This window comes from Furipterus horrens, unplaced genomic scaffold (assembly GCF_987537825.1).
Source record: "Furipterus horrens unplaced genomic scaffold, mFurHor1.1.pri manual_scaffold_17, whole genome shotgun sequence".
NCBI classification, from domain to species: Eukaryota; Metazoa; Chordata; class Mammalia; order Chiroptera; family Furipteridae; genus Furipterus; species Furipterus horrens.
In genome coordinates this window covers 17,824,659-17,838,099 of record NW_028327187.1, presented here as the reverse complement: position 1 = coordinate 17,838,099, position 13,441 = coordinate 17,824,659, and the positions used below count along the sequence as shown (strand labels likewise).

At 40.8% G+C, this 13,441-nt stretch overlaps 1 pseudogene; it reads right to left on the bottom strand.

Annotated features, from left to right (window-relative positions):
- Positions 1-1,214: 1,214 nt before the first annotated feature.
- On the bottom strand, positions 1,215-2,077 carry LOC149990602 (heterogeneous nuclear ribonucleoproteins C1/C2 pseudogene; annotated as a pseudogene).
- Between the last annotated feature and the right edge of the window lie 11,364 nt (positions 2,078-13,441).

Below are 13,441 nucleotides of genomic sequence, written 5' to 3'. Positions count from 1 at the left end.
GTTGGGATGTTTTTAAAATTGATTGTGTTATTACAGTTGTCCCAATTTTCCCCCCTAAGCCTCTCTCCACCCAGCAGCCCCCACTACCTTCAGCATTCCCTCCTCCTTTGTTCATGTCCATGGGTCATGCATATAAATTCCTTGGAAACTCTGTTTCCTATATTTGCGCTTAACATCCCCCTACCTATTCTGTACTTTTAAATCCCTGCACCTTTTCCCCTCATTTCTCCAGAACCCCCTGCCAACTGGCCAGTATCTCAATGTTCTCCATATCTATGATTATGTTTATTTTGCTAAAAGATTTTATTTATTTATTTTTTAGAGAGAGGGGAAGGGAGGGAGAAAAACATCAAAGTATGCCAGAAACATTGATTAGTTTCCTCTTGCACACCCCCAACTGGGGACCTGGCCCACAACCCAAGCATGTGCCATGACTGGGAATTGAACCAGTGACCTTTTGGTTCACAGGCCAATGCTCAATCCACTGAGCCACACAAGCCAGGGCTGATTATATTTCTGTTTTGCTTAGTTTGTTTTTTCAGAGTCAATTGTTGATAGTTATGCATCTATTGCCATTTTAGTATTCATAGTTTTGATCTTTTCCTTAAATAAGTCCCTTTAACATTTCATATAATAATGATTTGGTGACAATGAACTCCTTTAGCTTTACCTTTTCTGGAGAGCACTTTGTCTACCCTTTGATTCTAAATGATAGTTTTGCTAGATAGAGTAATTTTGGGTGTAGGTTCTTGCTTTTCATCACTTTGACAATTTCTTGCCAATTCCTTCTTGCCTGCAGTTTCTTTTGAGAAATCAGCTGATAGTCTATGGGAACTCCTTTGTAGGTAACTCTCTTCTCTTGCTGCTTTTAAGATTCTCTCTTTATCTTTAACCTTTGGCATTTTAATTATGATGTGTTTTGGTGTGGCCCTTTTTACACCCATCTTTTTTCTTTTTTGAAAAAAACCATACATCCTTGTTATTGTTAATCGTAAAGAGGTATCAAAATTAAAAGCAAAAATTACAGGATAAGACATAACTACTAGGAGCATCAAAGGAAGTGAAAAAGGGACTAGGTGCAGGGCTATATGAATTAATGAACATGGGAGGAACAAGAATGGGGAGAACACTGAGCATGTGCTGAAGATACTAGGGGAGAGGACCTGGTGAAAATTTTGATCTTAGACAAGCACCTAGGTAAAGAAATAATGGGCTTAAGAATCATTCTCACCATTGGCACTGTCTCTGTCATCCTCTCCTTCCTCAGCCTCTTTTTCATCATCCTTGATCAACTCCAGCTGGTCATCCCCCATCTTCATTATCATCATCATCTTTAGCAGAGTCATCTGCACCCCCCCCTCAGACTCCATCTTCACATTAGTCTCATCTCAGCTGCTGCTCTGCTCCTCTTCTGACTTATCATTCTTCATCTCTCCTTGTTTGCTCTGCTCCTTTTCAATTTCTTTCCAGGCTTTCCAGTAGAGAATCCACTTTTTGTTTTATCTCGGTCAATTCCTTCTTAATGGCCTAAAGATCATCTCCTTTCAACTTTCCAGACTTGAAAGAGGATCTTGCTATCTACTCTTATAATTGAAGCCACTTTTGCCCCTTCATGAAATGTTTCCTGATACACACTGGTGTTTCAAGGGCACTACAGCTCAAGCAATAGGAGGAAGAGAAGGAACACGTGCTTGGTAACTGTACATCCTGTCATAATAATCCCGTCATAGTCCAAGTCAAAAGAGGAGCCATACATCTCTGCATCAGATTGTTTCACACCTGCTTTTTCCCGGTTCACTTTGGGCTCTGCAGCCAGATTAATATCTAAAACCTGGCCAGCAATCATCCTGCCATCCACTCCTGCCACTGCAGCCTGGACATTTATCTCATTGACATATTGAATGAAGGCAAAACCCTTATGAACTGAGCAACCCACAATTTTGCTGTATTTTGAGAAGATAGTCTTCACATCAGATTTCTTGACCCCAAGAGTATTAAGATTTCCAATGAATACATGGGAGTTCATGGAGTGAGGATTTGTCTTGTAGATAACATTGCTGGCCATTGTTTTTGATGATAAGGTTCCTCACAAAGCCGAAACAGGAGAGAGGAGGGAGAAGAGATTCAATTTTGAATCTCTTACTCCCGGGTTCTACATGGAGAAGACAATTGCTAATCGAGTTCAGAAACATGGCCGCAAACACTCAGCCTGCGTCTATGCACAAAAATCTACATTCATCTTGTTTGGGACTTTCTGAGCTTCTTGGACTTGTATCTCTATTTCCTTCCTCAAATTAGGGAAGTTTTCTTTTATTAATTTTTTCAAATCATTTTCCAATTTCTTGCTCTTTCTTTTCTCCTTTTGGCACCCCTATGATGCGAATATTGGAACATTTGAAGTTGTCCCAGAGGCTCCTTATACTATCCTAGATTTTTTGGATTCTTTTTTCTTCTTGCTGTAGTGGTTGGATGTCTTTTTCTTCCTATAGTCCAAATCATTGATTTGATTCTTGGCTTCAACCACTCCACTGTAACTTGTTCTTTATTTCAGTTAGTATATTGTTCATTTCTGCCTGAGTCTTTTTTATGCTGTTATAGTGCCCATTGAGTTCCTTGAGCATTCTTACAACCAGTGTTTTGAACTCTGCATCTGATAGATTGCTTATCTCTATTTTGTTTAGGTTTTTTTTCTGGAGTTTTGTTCTGTCCTTTCATTTGGGTCATATTTCTTTGTCTCATCATTTTGGCAGCCTCCCTGTGTTTGTTTCTATGTATTAGGTAGAGCTGCTTTGACTCTGTGTCTTGGTAGAATGGCCTAATATAGTAGGTGTCCTGTAGGGTCCAGTGCCACAGCCTCCCCTATCTCCCAAGATGAGTACTCAAGGTACATCCTCCATGTGGTCTGAGTACACCCTCCCCTTGTAGTTGAGTCTTAATTGCTGTCAGCAGGTCAATGGGAGGGATAGGACTGATTGTGACTCCTGGCCAGCAACCACCACCCTCCATGGCTTGTGGAGGTAGTTGGGTGGTTCTGCAACATGGTCTGTAACTGTCCACTGGGTGTAGAGGGTCTGGGGTTTCCTGGGTGGTGCAGGCCAAGGTCAGCTTCCATCTTTGTTCTGTCTGGGGCCCCTTGGCGTAAGCTGTAGAGAAATCTGCAGATGGCTGCTGCTAGTGCTGAGCCTGGGGCCACTCAGTGAGAGGTACAGGGCTGGTCTCAGCTGCTGCTTTTTCGAGCAGATTTAGGAAGGTCTGAAGCCTGCACCTAGCCCAACCCTTCATATGGAAAAGCCACTGTTACCACTTTGGGTGGGCCAGTAAGTTGGATGGGGCAGACCCTTAGGTAATCATCAGGGTGGGGCTTACCGTGTGAGCCAGGTTGTTGGAGACTCAGATATGGTGCCACCGCACTGTGGTTCTGTGTGGGAAAGGGCTCAGAAAAGGTACAATGGCCACTATCTGCAGTTCTGTCTGGGAGGAAGCTGTCCCACAGTTCTTACCCTGATGCCAGGTACTTCAGTTCCTCCCTATATGCCACTGGTGCCCTTCATGCTGCTGCCCCCATGCTGAAGCCCAGAGGAAGTAACTCTGTGTGGCTTGCGAGGTCCTATAAAAGGAGAGGCCTGATAATCCTGTAGTTTTTTCCACCAACCCAAACTCCGCTGGTTTTTGCAGCCAAAAGTTATGGGGACTTATCTTCCTAGTACTGGATCCCTGGGCTGGGGGGCCTGGTGTGCAACTGGGATCCCTCACTACTGAGATATTCCTCTATTTTATATCCACCAGACGTGTGTTTGGGACCAGCTGGTTCCACATCTGTGCATCTCCACCCCTCCATCCCTCCTACCCATCTGGATGAATGTAGTTTCTTTAATTCCTTAGTTTTTGGACTTCCATACAGCTCAATTTTCTGATAATTCTCAGTGATGGCTGTTTTATATTTCACTTGTAATTTTGCTGTGGTCATGCGAGGAGGTGAACCACATTTACCTATGCCTCCATCTTGACTGGAAGTCTAGGTTGTTAATTGTTTCTTGAGATCTTGTTTCATAGCTCAGTTCCTAAAATATTGTAAGTGCCAAACAAATGTTAGCTGTTATTATGTGTCCATGTGTTCTCATCACTTCTGAAACGTGTCAGTAGTCTCTCAAGGATGGAACTGAATATGTTCTTCAGATTTCATACGCTTTCCAATATCATTCAGAAACTGGGCCACCGGGTTTCTAGTGCCAGGATAGTGAAGGCTTTGTTCCATCAGCATAGGTAATAATACACTGCAGAAACTTGGAGCCTGGAACTTTACACCCCCAAACTCAGACCTCAATTTTCAGTTGTCATTCCTGATTCCTCCTCTCAACCCCCAACAAAACTTAAAGCACAATTCTTGTGAGATCTTTGGAATTCAAATAAGTTCTAGGACTGGGCTTTTCCATGGAAAGTATTGGAAATCTGCCATGTTGCAAATGAAGAATCCGTAGCCCAGAAGACAAAGAAAAGTTCAAGGCTCTGTCTGTTACTATAGAGACAGAGGTGAGATTTGAGCCTACTTTCATTGCTGTTTTTTCTTCACAATATTCGACAACATTCAGTCGTCACTACTTTTCTTGATTTAATCTAAGAGCTTCTTGAAAGGGGAAGATCAGTAAGTGCAGAGCAAATGGTGATGTTTTGAATGTTCACCTGTGCTCTTGTTCCTTGTCCCTGGTGATGAGTGGGACAGGGATGGGCAGGGATGGCTGTTAAATTCGCTCCTCCTATGTCAGTTTGCTGCATCCTTTGGGAAGGACAGTGCTCCTACAATATTTGATAAGGAAAAGGAGTCAGTTGTTCAATGCTCATTAAGATGCTCCAAATTTTCTCATTCTAAAACAGGTTTCAGCTGCTGAAGACAGCCAAAGGAAATAGTTTTTTTTTCCTTTCTTCTTTTCTTTTGGGACTTTTATGTTGTTATAATCTTATTTTTTATCAAGAAAGAGATGTTTTAAAGGGGAAAAAGTCAGCATGTTTGAGTGGTTTTGTTTTCTTTTCCCAGTAGGAATGGTAATGATGACTAGGCAAAGTGCTTCCTTGCACTATAGTCCTGTCAGCTTCTCTGGCCTCCACAGTTCCTGAACACAGAGAGGAAGGACTATTAAATTAAAGCCATTGGCCTGTGGAATATGTACCTTCTCCAAAGCATTCTTTTGTCTTTAGAAAACATTTTGTTGCAGTGGTTCAGCCAGATGCTGGAAAAAGTACAATTTATTCTCCCCAAATTTTTGAGTCTATGGGGCTGGAGCTTTTCCCTCTGTGCCCATAGCCTGGGTGACTAGGCATGGCAGTGATGCTGTTAAGCAATTCTACTAGAAGTTGAACTTTAGGAGAGGCAAGTGTCCAGGCCAGGCTTAGAAGCATTTGAACCAAACCTGCTTACCTGGCGTGAATGAGGCGTCAGAACAGAGAGGAGGGGATTGCCATGAATAGGCAGAGCACAGCATCAGAGAAGCATTGTGACAGCTTGAGGCAGATGGTCTGCCAGCATAAAGAGAGGAACCAGGTTCTGGTTTGGGGTTTGAGGGAAGACATCTCTCTCTGTAGGAGGATACCACTGGGGCTCTCTGCCTTGTTTTGCCAGGTTCTAGACTGAGGTACTGAACAGGTCAAGATATAGAATTAAGGGCCAGTTTCAGAACAGGGATCCAGGTACAAGATGGCTGGCAGAGGTTTGGCGTCTATTGTTGACAGTAAAACGGAAGGCCAGTCCCTAGCACAGGGACACAAGGTCAGCAAAAGCTGACCTGATTCTTGGTCCCCCAGATATCAAACAGGGTGCCTTAAGGCCACTATGACAAGGGGCTGTAACACTGGTCCTGAGCTTTGAGCAGGGGTGAGACTGCCTGTGGTGACTGGTTCGGGTAGGGGGTGCTCGAGCAGAAATCTAGGCAAGTTGTTACATGCTTTTTGGAGACACTGAATGAACTATTTTGATGATAGGAATCCACACAGATATTGAGAAGAGTCAATTGTTGTTGTTTTGGAAAATAATTCACTTTCCTATTAATCATTTTACATATTTATACACAAATACACAATTCTATCATTTGTTGGTGTTTATACTCAATAATTACATTCTCTAATTAGAACCTAAGCTCTTTTCTTTGCATAGTGCACATTCTTCTGAGGGTTAGTATGCTAGGCCACGTGGCCACCTACAATTAAATACTGTTTTATTGCAGCATATGGAAAAATAGGTTTGCCTAATATTAAAGGTTTTCTCTGGCTCCTTCAAAAGCCTCTCAATTCACAAATTCAAGGTAAACCTGTTTTCTTCTGCATAAAGCTTTACTCTTTGTTAGGCTTTAATAGACCAATGTGACCCTGAACTGCGGACTCTAAGTTTCCTTTATCTATCCTATTGGCTGGGTTAGCCATGGTGGGGGGAGATGTGGGGAGAGCAGGGCAAAGAGGAAGGGGGAGGGAAGAGGTTCTGTGGTTCCAGTAAAAAGTTGTATTATGTACAATGAAAGAGATTTTCATACCTCAGTTTATCCAGCCTGTATCAGGGCAGTAGTCCTGGTGAGAAATATAAGACTCAGAATAATATGGCCCTGGCCAGTGTGTCTCAGTTGGTTGTAGCATCATTCTGTAAACTGAAAGGTCGCAGGTTTTATTCCCAGTCAGGGCACGTGCCTGAGTTCTGGGTTTGGTTCCAGTTGGGGTGTGTGTGAGAGGCAGGTGATTGATGTTTCTCTCTCACATCAATGTTTCTCTCCATCTCTCCCTCCCTCACTTCCTCTCTCTTTAAAACCAATAAGCATATCCTCAGGTGAGGATTAAAAATAAGACTCACATATCTTTGATTCTGGGATCTGTTTTCCAAACTATTTACCCTAGTCTTCCCTGTTCCTCCTTCCTCCGCATCTCTGAGTGGAAGATGCTATGGGAAGATGGGCTGTGGTGGTTTCCCTCCAGTCAGCAGCTCCCCCCAGTCAGTTATCACATAATATGGCGCAAAAAGAGCTTAGGCACCTGCTGGAAAAGGAACTTATGAAAAGCTGTGTATTCAAGTCAAGCAATGAAAAAAAAAAATCAGAAAGGTTAAGATTTTAATAGCAACTTCCCCTTGGAATTGAAAGCATTTAAGCAATCGAGTGAGAAGGTTTGGTCCTGTAAAGGTCATCTTGGTGCTGTCATGTTAAAGCTGTGCAACTTAGGGCAAGCCCGATGACCTCTCTGGGCTTTACTTTTAGTAGTGTTACATATGATAGCTGGTTCACTGAGAGGTTAGTAAGATGACATGAGAAAAAGCCTAGCACAGCACCTGGCATACAGTAGGCACTCAGCAATTATCTTTCCTATTTGTAATGTGGGCATGGATTGAAGCTTTAGCCTCTAGACAATTCCCGTTTCTTACAGGGCTGTGGCAGGACCAGGTGGGACTTGATTTTAGAAAATACAAGTGCGGAGCTGGATAGACAAAAGCCCCTTTTCAGCTCCTGGTTCAAGATGACCACGCTCCATATGGCTTCACCTGCTGTGTACTGTTCTAATTGCAATCAGAATGGATCTCATTAAGGTTACAATGGCCCAGGAAAATGAAGAGTGGTTACCATGGCCCACTCCCTGGGCCTCCCAGCCGGCGGTCAGAAAAGAAGCAGAGGCAAACATGTTTCCTGTAATTACAGTGTCCAACACAGCACCCCAATGATGTTGGGAGCTTAATAAATAGCCTTTGAAAATGTTTCTTTCTATTTGCCAAGTGTTTATTACAAATATGTGGGGGTCTGATTCAATGGCAATGTACATACTCCCCAGCCTCCTCCCTGTAACACATACATACAAGCTTAGAGTAAGGAGGCTAGTGAGGAAGGTTGTAAGGAGCAGTAGCTGCATGCTTCCTGCATGGATGTACAAAATGTTCTTAGTTAAATTCAATGAGTTAATATCTATTTATAATGTGTTAATTGTAGTGGTTGGAACACAGTAAGTGCTATCAGATGCTTGCTAAATGCTTAAAAAAATAAATGAAACTATACTTGTTATGTGAATACAATCCAAATGGACATCCTCAATTTTGGGGTGGGTGGGATGGGAGCAGGCATAATAATTTACCTTGGGGAGATCATCTAATTTTGTCAGATCATTTGGAGAGGACAAAATGGATGTGGATCACTTTACTCTTCATTGACCATTGGTCCTGGTGCCATTTACCTTTATATCATTTTGGTTTGTTTTCTGGGCAATATAGCTTCAGTGTTGGTATCTACAACCAAGTGAAAGTGATACTTTTTGTTTAGGGACTGTGGATCTCTCCTAAATAATAACTAAGGAGAAGTAACCTAGCACATGATTCAGTCAGAGCCTTTTATGGAAATTAACTCTCAAAAGCAATAACATGCATAAGATTTAATATTATGTGTGCATATTTAATGGAAAGATAGACAATAGAAATGTACATACATATATTTCTATTATCTATCTAACTACCATCTATTTACTTAAATAAATTAATTAGATGACTGAACTATGGCTGTTTAAAATGCTTGCCTTATCTAACTGATATTCCCTACCAAGATTAAGTAAAATATGTCCTTCACTCACCCTGAACTTTGTATTGGAGGCTGAAATATTGCGCTGCTGTGCTCAGCTCTTGTTCAGGCTTCATTTTGGCTGTTAATCGCTGCTTTAGCATTAGAAGCTCTTATGGTACCTCTGCCTGGCTTTACTTTTCAGAGAAAAGGTCTTAATTTGCTTGCTCAGCTTTTCCCTTTCATTCTTAACAACTACCTGTGCTTGCTGCCTCCTCCTGTTGTGTTTCATTTTTGTTTCAGAAAGAGCTGGCTTTTCATTTCTCTGTGAGTGTCCTGGATGGGCCTATCTGCATGCAGAGTTCTGGAATTCTGTGATACGGAGGCAAATCCCTAGGGTTCCTTTATCATGAAGTTCCCCAAGCCCCCCAGGAGAAGCAATAAAGAGGTTTTGGCATTAATATTTGGGTCCCAATGACACTAAAATTAACAACTTCCCATTCCTCTCACCATGCGCAAAGAAAGGGCCAGGGGTGAACAGGGTTCCTCAGAAAGTCCAGGAAGTCAGATTGAGATGAGAGACAATTGAAGGGGCCAGGAGTCGTTCGGTGCCCTAGTATAGAGTTAATCTAAAGCAATGGCATAGTCCACGGGAAGACACAATAGGAGACACTCCTGGCTTGACAAGGTGGCATCAGTTCTTCCTTGATAGATGGAAGAACTTAGTATATGTCTACCTGAAGAGGTATTAGAGGGGCTATGAGCACTTCTAGGCCAAACCTCCAAAGTCAATTAAGAAAGCTGTCATGCTGGGAAGGAAAAGTTCTGCTTCCACCTGGAGCAAGGAAAGAGATCACTCTGGGTCATAGGAGCCGAATCAGAATCTGTAATGGTTTTAGCAACAGAATGCTGGGAATGGCAGCAGAAATAACAACAGTGTTATAAAGTAGACAAAACATGGTTCTAAGCCTGAACTTAGACAGCTATACCATCCAGGGGGAAGCATTTAAGCAGCAGAAAGCTGGTGGAGTATAGGAGTGAGGCCTGAGTCATGATGGGAGCCTGTTTTTATCAATTTTTTTAAATACCTAATCTGTGCCAAATATTATGGTAGGTCCTGGTCCATCAAATCTAGAGGCATATTATGTTTAATTGTCCCATTTTGGGGATGCTAAGATTAATCAGTTGGTAACATTCAGTATACCGTTCCCCAATAAACTATTACCTAATGAGTTAAGCAGCTAAAGAAAATCTTTGCCTAGGAGTAGGTTAACTCATTCCTTTAACAGGTCAACCCTGCCAGGGCAAGATGATGACGTAGCATGGGATAAGAGTAGGGAAACTTCAAAAACAGAGTCACAATATCATTTCACATATAATAGGAGAAATAATATTTCTTTAATAATATCTTACCCTCCATGCTCAAATTTCCCTGCTTGTATAAAAATGTTTTATTTTGCTTTTAGATTTGCTTTGCTAGAATTAGGTTCCAAACAAGCAAAGTCTACACATTGCATTTGGTTGGCATGTCTCTTAAGTCTCTCTCTCTCTTTCTCCTTCATAACAGCACCCCCACACTCCATTCTTATACCATTTGTTTGTTGAATAAGTCATTTTATTTGTTCTTTAGAATTTCCCACCGTTGGATTTGGCTGATTACATTGTTGGTATTGTCTATTTCCTCTATATCCCATATTTCCTGTAATTAGGTAGATATAGAGGCTTGACTAGACTAAATTTAATTTATTATTATTAGTATTTGAAAAAATAGTTTCATAGTTGGTAATGTATATTTCTTATTTCCAATATCTACTAGGAGATATATGATAATTTTCTAGATCCATTATTACTTTTTAAAATATTTTATTGATTTATTTTTAGAGAGAGTGGAAGGGAGGGAGAAAGAGAGAGAGAGAAACATTGATGTGTGAGAGAAACATTGACCCAATGCCTCTTGCACACCCCCAAACAAGGGACCTGGCCCGTAACCCAGGCATGTGTCCCAAATGGGAATCAAACCAGTGACCTTTCAGTTTGTGAGATGACACCCAGCCCACTGAACCACAACAGTTAGGGCTAGATCCATTATTTCCCAAGGGCTATGCAATGGTGATTTTTCTGTTTATCATCCTTTCTGCATTGCTATCAGGAATTTTTCCATAAAAAAGGATTTTTTCCTCATCAGCTATTTGGTGATCCTGAAATGAAGTTCATATAGGAAAGGCATGATATATGCTTGATTTGTTCCCTTTTTTTAACAACTTTCAAAGTAATGGGTAGATGCCCTAGTAAACTCCAATGGTGCAAATGATATTTTAAAGGTATTATGAATTCTTGGATTTGTTAATAATCACTGTTTTTAATCCATTGAAGTCATTGTTTTTTGATGCTCAAACTGTCTCATTTTTCTTCAGTGGGAGCCTCTTAAAGTTTTTGTTTGTTTGTTTGTTTTGACAGATCTCATTAGTGTTTGATAGCTTCTTTGCTTATAGTTGAAGCAAGATGTTACAAACACATCTTGAACATTTATTGCTCTAACCTCAGATCAGTCATTTCTCTAAGGAGATTTGGCTACTTCAGGGCAAATGCTATTTAAACACCACTATATGAGTGTTAGAGATGCCAATTGCTACTGTCTTATTTTTCTAGGCCTTTACAGTGAGAATAATAAGGAACTACATTTTTTTTTATAAGATATTATCCATTTATTTTCAGAGAGAGGGGAAGGGAGGGAAAAAGAGAGGCAGAGAAACATCAATGTATGGTTGCTTGACTGAGAATTGAACCAGTGACCCTTTGGTTTGCAGTCCGGCACTCAATCCACTGAGCCACACCAGCTAGGGCACTATATGGGTTTTAGAAAGAGAAAAAAATGAATCATGAATGCATACTGATGTTTCCAATTCAAATTAAAGATTACAGGGGTTTCAGTTAATTCCTTTGATTTTTTATTCATAAGTTTTTGCTATTTTCTCTATGGTATTATATGTGTGAATGTGAGCATGTAGGTGAGTATGCAAGGTCTGTACAGAAGGTATCCATCCATGTAATATGAAAAACAGAGACACTCATTGAAAAAGATACAAGATACAAGAAACATTGTACATAGGACAATAATGCCTCAGTCCCCTACAAAGTAAGCACCTTGGGACCTCACACACTTCTCCCAGTTGCCTTCAGATGCCCTGTTGTATTTTTCTGACTCTCATCAACAGTCTGAAATCTCTTCCCTTTCAAAGGTGATTTTAGTTTTGGGAAAACCAGAAGTCGCAGGGCACGAAATCTGGGCTGTAGAGGGGCTGAGTCACCTGAGCGATTTGATGTTTCACCAAAAACTCTGCATGAGACGTGATGCATGAGCAGGTGCATTGTTGTGATGAAGCTGCCAATCACCAGTTGCCCATAGCTGCAGCCTTCTGATTCATCTGAACAGTTTCCAAGGAGGAATGTTCAAGCTTAACACAAAATCTGATGCAGATTCATTGCTCTACTCACTCAGTCATTTTGAATGTGACAGCCACACAGTAAACATGCTCACTCAATGGCTTCTACTGCCCCCACTGACTAGTACAGTGAAGTCATCATTGTTCATGCATGCGCATTCCAGTCCACTCTCCTTGGCTGCCAGGTTATATTGATGTCGCACAAACTGTTCTTGTTATATTAAGAACGGCTGAAATTTTCTGGACAGACCTCGTATATGATTTTTGTTTGCTTATCCATTCAGCTATCCTATATCTTTGATTGAAGCATTTAAGCCATTTACATTTAAAGTGATATTCATAAGCATGTATTTATTCCCATTTTATTCTTTATACTTATTTTCTCTCTTCTTTTCTTCCTTCCTTCCTTCCTTCCTTCCTTCCTTCCTCTTTCTTCTTAAAAAATATCCTTTAATATTTCTTGTCATACTGGTTTGGCGGTAATAAACTCCTTTGACTTTTTCATGTCTGGAAAGCTCTTTATTTCTCTTTAAATTTTAAATGATGGCTTTGCTGAGTAAAGTGGTCTTGGTTGTAAGTCCCTGCTTTTCATCACTTTGAATATTTCATGCCAGTCCCTTCTGGCCTGAAATGTTTCTGTTGAGAAATCAACTGACAGTCTTATGGGAGCTCCCTTGTAGGTAACTAACTGTCTTTCTTTTGCTGCTTTTAAGATTTTTCCCTTTGTTTTTAACCTTTGTCATTTTAATTATGTTGTGTCTTGGTGTGGGCCTCTTTGCATTCATATTGTTTGGGACTCTGTGCTTCTTGTACTTGTGTGTCTTTTTCTTCACTAGGTTAGGGAAGTTTTCAGTCATTATTTCTTCAAATAGGTTTTCAATCCCTTACCTTCTCTCCTGTCTTTCAGTAACTTCTATGATGTGGGTGTTGTTACACTTCATGTTATTTTAAAGGTTTCCTAAACTATCCTCATTTTTTTTCTGCTACATTGTCTCCAAATCACTTGTTTGATCCTCTGATTCATCTAACCTCATGTTTTATTCCTTCTGGTGTATTCTTCATTTCAGATATTGTATTCTTCATTTCATACTGGTTCTTTTATATAGTTTCTGTGTCCTCTATTATGCTTAGTATCTCTCTGTTTGAGTTCTCACTAAGTCCATCCATTCTTCCCCTAAGTTCCTTGAGCATCCTCATAACCATTGTTTTAAGCTCTATATCTGGTAGATTTCTTGACTCCATCTCATTTACTTCTTTTTCTGGAGATTTCTCTCTTTTCCATTTAGGGCCTATTCCTTTGTCTCCTCATTTTGGTTGTCTCTTTGTGTTTGTTTCTATATATTAGGCAGCTCTGCTATGTATCACAGTCTTGGTGGTGTGGTTTTATGTACTAAATGTCCTGTGGGGCCCAGTGGTGCAATATGTTGATCACCTAAGTTGGGTGCTCCAAGAATGACCCTCGTGTGAGTTATGTGACCACTGTTTTTGTAA